The sequence below is a fragment of the Crinia signifera genome, chromosome 7, assembly GCF_055691185.1.
Source record: "Crinia signifera chromosome 7, ASM5569118v1, whole genome shotgun sequence".
NCBI classification, from domain to species: domain Eukaryota; kingdom Metazoa; phylum Chordata; class Amphibia; order Anura; family Myobatrachidae; genus Crinia; species Crinia signifera.
In genome coordinates, this window is record NC_139223.1 from 165,546,039 (window position 1) to 165,551,986 (window position 5,948).

Genomic DNA, 5,948 nt, shown 5'->3' on the forward strand with positions numbered 1-5,948 from the left:
TACGCCACAAGGCAAAGTTTCAGAACTGTCATTTGTTGTTAACAATGACTATTGTCACCACTGACCACGCTGCTCCTTCCAAATGTGCAGTAAGTTTCGCTTAGCGAAAAAGTCACGCCCATTTTTCGATACATTTCACTTTTTTCACTTCTTGCTGTCTCCGGAAAAAAAACCTTTGAATACCTCGAAAAAAAAAATAGCGAAAAAGGATTCTTGATGCGAAATAAACGAAAACATAATGTTAAACGTAAAATAGTTTTTTTCGGAGCACATTGAATACCCCCCATAGCCTACCTAGGCATTTTGAACTTAAACACAATTCCGAAATTAGTTCTTTCAAATTCTCTGTCTTGGAGCAAATTAAGGATGATCCAAGAGGAGGCGATAAAGATAAATGATTAATTATGAGAGAATCCTTCTGGATTTATTTTTTAGATACAATGAATCCAAATGGGCTCAACAAAACTATAGAGATCACACCATTCCTTTAAATACAGCAGTGATATTTTCCAACCGCATTAACCTTTTATCTGTAATAATGTATATTAGTGTTGTTTTTGTATGTATGTCTATTGTATTGTTTGCTTAATCATGTGAAATCTTGGATTGTAACAATCTGTTATGTATAAAACAAGAAATATACAAAAGTGGTACTTTTGTTATCACTATGATTCATTATACAATGTGTCCTATGTGTCATTATACAATGTATCCTGTTTGAACCTGTAATATAGATGGAGTTAAGCTGTATAAGCTAATTTGTTTATCTCATGAAATAGGGGATGAATGATTGATTTTTTGTAAAGTAGGCATTATTCCCAATTAAATCATCCTAGAAGTAGAAGAAGTAGAAGAAGAAAAAAAAAATCAAGCTAGAATAAACTAGAATAAATTGAAATGCTTATCGTAAAAAAAGGGGAGATAAGCATTTAGTTTATTCTAGTTTATTCTAGCTTGATATTTTTTTTTTTATCAAAATAATAAAATAAAATCATCTTAAGTATCCAGCAAAGTAGGACTCGTGAATAATAAATATAAATTAAAAACGAAAAAATAAACATCAAATGATAGCGATTATATCTAATATCTATCATCCAGTTAAGGTGAGGGGTAGTTCCATCTGAAAAAGCCGAGGACTTACCGCTTGTAAAGAAATTTAACAGAGTGAACTTAAAATCCATATTAGATCTAGAGCGGAGGATAGTAAAATGGCGATGTGCTCCACTCGGAGAACGGAGTTCCGCACAACCACCTGCGCAGCAGCCGGAAAGTAAGTCTGCGGAGGAAGTGATCTCCCTGCTAAGACAGATGCGTTCCACCCGGGATGTGGTGGAACTCTGAAATAGCCAATTGGGGCAGTATATTCCACTTATTTAAGCTTATCCACAGTGGAGGTGCGTTCCACCAGTTCGAAGGTGGAACGCAAAAGAGCCTATTAAGGCTTTTTTCCACATTCCCAGAATTAAAAATATAAAATATATATATAGGATCCAGTTAAGAATAGTTAGAAACATTTAGCCACTGAAATAGGAGAATACAGAAGAAAAAATTAAGCACAGAGGCACAAAAATAAACACCATTATATATTATTATGAATATAAGGCACACAAATTTATAAATATAGGTAAATACAAGGTAATATATAGACACAAAAAATCATATGAATTAGATTAAATATAATTAAATAAAAAAAATGAAAAAATAAGAAACACAGGAAGTGAGGTCACCAGTAACTCCCTATATATCAGGGGTGGGGAACCTCAGGCCCGGGGGCCATGTGCGGCCCCCGTAGCCAGTCTGAGTGGCCCTCCCACCCGCCTGGCGGCTTTACCGGGAGACAAGTACAGGGGAATCTCGCAAGAGGTCGGTAGTTCTCGCGAGATTCCCCTTAATCAACAGCAGCCGGAGACTGTCAGTCCTATTCATGGAGCGTGGGACGGCTGCAGCAGGTCAGTTTGTAAGTGAAATTTTTACTTATGGCCCCTGAAGGATTTTTTCCCCATACAAATGGCCCTTGGCACAAAAAAGGTTCCAAACCCCTGTTATAAATAGAGACACCAGGACACATATTACAAATTACTTGCACATTGGACACAGAGGATCACACTACTAATGGTGGAAACTAGGTAAATATTGGCCATCATCATATAGGATTTTTTGTTGGGAATGGTACCTGCTACTTTGGTTTTATTTGTAATACAATATCCTGTATGTTATCCTTTAGGGATTATTTGTTGCTTTGGAAAATTGGATCTAATCCCAAAGGATGACATACTCATTTACCTATTGGAGGTATGCAAAAAGATCAGAAAGAATATTGTTATGTGGGGATTAATTATAAGATATCAGAAAAACTATTATGCTCAGTGTGCGAGGAGGGCAGGAGAGGAGGTCTTGAAAAAGGTCTCGCCAGTAGACCGAAACGTTGGCCGTACCCACTGTCATGTATTAGTTTGTCATACTCTTGTGGTGTGTATTAAAACCTTTTTGCAAACAAGAAAAAGAAGACTGGTGAGTGCATCTGTGTTCCATAAGACTGTACTTGTGGGAGCAGCTCAATTGGTGTTCCCTCTGGATTTGAGCACCCCGGCAGCTGATGAATGGGAGGAGTAGTGCTGTCCTATTTGGGTGAATACATATATATATATATATATAGATATATATATATGGAATCGGTACATCTGTCAGACCAGACCTCGTCATTAGGTCGACCCCGGAAGGTTGACTGGCCCCAAGGTCGACAGGGTTAAAGGTCGACATGGGCCAAGGTCAACATGGGTTTAGGTCGACAGTCTTTAGGTCGACATGAGTTTTTCACAGGTTTTTTTACCCGAATGTCGACAGAGTCGACATGGACACAGTTGGAGTTGAACCGCAGCCCGAGCTTCGGGCTCGGTGCCTCGCTACGCTCGGCACACTATTTTATTATCTCACCACGCCCTAGTGGATGGTAGGGCATGAAGTACCGCCTGTCGGCACATGTCAGCTCAAAAAACTGTGAAAAACTCATGTCGACCTAATGACTGTCGACCTAAACCCATGTCAACCTTAAGTCATGTCGACCGTGACCCATGTCGACCTTTAACCCTGTTGACCTTGGGGCTGGTCGACCTAATGACTGTCGACCTAAGTGTGGTCTGACAGATGACCATTTCCTATATATATATATATATATATATATATATATATATATATATTCTGTTCAATAGATGAAGATGCGGCGACTATTGCTCTTAAAAGGTAAAATAAACAGTAATGTAGCCTGCCCTAATCAGAGCGTGGTATACCAATGTTTAAAAATAGACCTAGAACCTTTATGAATAAATTAATGGGTGTGATTAGTAATTAATTGAAGGTAATCACTAAATATGAGTAAAAAAATTTTTTTACATTTATTAATACAGTATAAAAAGAACAATGATGCAGTAAAAAAAAAAAAAAAAAAGGGGGGGGGGGGGATCCGTAAAAACAAAGCAATTTCTATCCTAAATGGACTATTTAAGAATACAATGAAGAGACAAATCTAAAAAATATAAAAAATATCAAGGTGCAAAAAAATAAGTAAGGTGCTTATCTTTTAAATGAGGCAGGAGGGCTAGAGTGTCCCAACGCGTTTCGTCCTTCTGACTTTATCAAGGGATGCAAGTAGACTGAGACCTGATCTGTATTTATACTAGTGTAGCTCCTGCTTCCATTATGACATCACTTCCTGTCATCTTAAATTAATTTATATCAATCACGGTTTCCAGACCTAATATATAGGGGGAAGGCAGCTCATGCTGTAGAACGCTAATATCGCTACTTAATTATGCGTAAAACTGGTTAAAAAACATATTACAAACTCATATACAGTTAATAACATTATGTGTGCGGTACTTCCGCCACACATCCGGTGTCCGTTCCGGGCTATTGCGCATGCGTGCGCGTTTCTGTCCTTCTCTTCTAATAGCCGGTTTTCCAGGCTAGCAAGGAATCTTTCAATCACCCGATTTTGCGCTACTGCGCATGCGCCCGCTTCTTCGTGTATGTCAATTCAGACCCTCTAGTGCTCCGACTGCAGTCTGCATCAGGGAGTGGTGTAGTTCTTCCCCTTTGTTTTCTTATAGCGGCGGCCATTTTTCCGAAGACTGTGGTTCTTTTTAAGAGTTTATAAGTTGCGGTGGCCATTTTACATGGGATTTTCTCGTTTGGCAATATGAAATACAGAAAAAGAACACGTAAATAGACTTATAAATACAGACTATTAATTTTTACAATTTTTACAACGAAAGCTGCTGCACTTCGTTTTTTTAGGAGATGATTAGATATTTGGTGGCAGAGTTAGATTTACACATAACCAACGAATGAATCACCAAAACTGTATCAGTGTTGACATAATAGAGTGGTTAGTGCAATTAAGTGACAGGTGTAATAGTAACCAGTGTGTATTTATTTGAATAACCATATATTCTATAATTATTACAATGGTGGTAGGTAGCTAGTGCTATGATGTGAGACTGATTGCATAAAGGGCAATTGTGTAAAGGACCAGGTATCTGTGATGTGCAATTTTTTAGTGAAGAATAAAAAATACTGCTAACAATTTGATGTACTACAATACTTTATTAGTGACCAGATTGTGTTCAAAACCTCTCTTAGAGACCGCATTAAATTATTGTTTATATAGAGACATTTGACCAAAGTTTTCATTGCATCAACTACAGCACTGAGTCTTCCCAGGAGGTCTCCCATCCCAGTACTAATCCAGCCCAGCACTGCTTAGCTTCCAAGATCGGACGGAGTTGGGCGTATGCCAGAATAGTGGTATGGCTGTAGATGCGTGAGTAGGTCAGGTCTGAAGGTGTCCAAATCCATGGTTCATAAGAGAGGCCATGCTAAAGTGCTTGTGCTTATTTACATAATAATTTAATAAATTAGGTGGTGAAGGTGGTAGGGAAGATAAATACGACCTTATAAAAACGGGGCAATTTCATAACTTTCATTAAAACCATCTGGATGCATTGTTTTGAGCTCAAAGATCCAGAACATCTCTCTTTGTGAAAGTTTGTTCGCCAGGTCCCCTCCTCGTGGGCCCAGTTTGACGTGTTCTATCGCCTTAAACGTGAGTCCTTCAGGGTTGGCATCATGATGGGTTAGAAAATGTTTGTAAATCGCGTGACTGTCCAGTTTATTTTTTATGTTTCTGCTGTGTTCTTGTATGCGCAGTTTTAGCATTCGTTTAGTTTTCCCGACGTATTTAAGGTGACAAGGACGCCGGATGTGTGGCGGAAGTACCGCACACATAATGTTATTAACTGTATATGAGTTTGTAATATGTTTTTTAACCAGTTTTACGCATAATTAAGTAGCGATATTAGCGTTCTACAGCATGAGCTGCCTTCCCCCTATATATTAGGTCTGGAAACCGTGATTGATATAAATTAATTTAAGATGACAGGAAGTGATGTCATAATGGAAGCAGGAGCTACACTAGTATAAATACAGATCAGGTCTCAGTCTACTTGCATCCCTTGATAAAGTCAGAAGGACGAAACGCGTTGGGACACTCTAGCCCTCCTGCCTCATTTAAAAGATAAGCACCTTACTTATTTTTTTGCACCTTGATATTTTTTATATTTTTTAGATTTGTCTCTTCATTGTATTCTTAAATAGTCCATTTCGGATAGAAATTGCTTTGTTTTTACGGATCCCCCCCCCCCCTTTTTTTTTTTTTTTTTTTACTGCATCATTGTTCTTTTTATACTGTATCAATAAATGTAAAAAAATTTTTTTACTCATATTTAGTGATTACCTTCAATTAATTACTAATCACACCCATTAATTTATTCATAAAGGTTCTAGGTCTATTTTTAAACATTGGTATACCACGCTCTGATTAGGGCAGGCTACATTACTGTTTATTTTACCTTTTAAGAGCAATAGTCGCCGCATCTTCATCTATTGAACAC

At 37.9% G+C, this 5,948-nt stretch overlaps 1 pseudogene; it reads right to left on the reverse strand.

The window, feature by feature from the left end:
• Positions 1-4,694: 4,694 nt before the first annotated feature.
• Positions 4,695-4,817, reverse strand: LOC146025211 (5S ribosomal RNA; annotated as a pseudogene).
• Between the last annotated feature and the right edge of the window lie 1,131 nt (positions 4,818-5,948).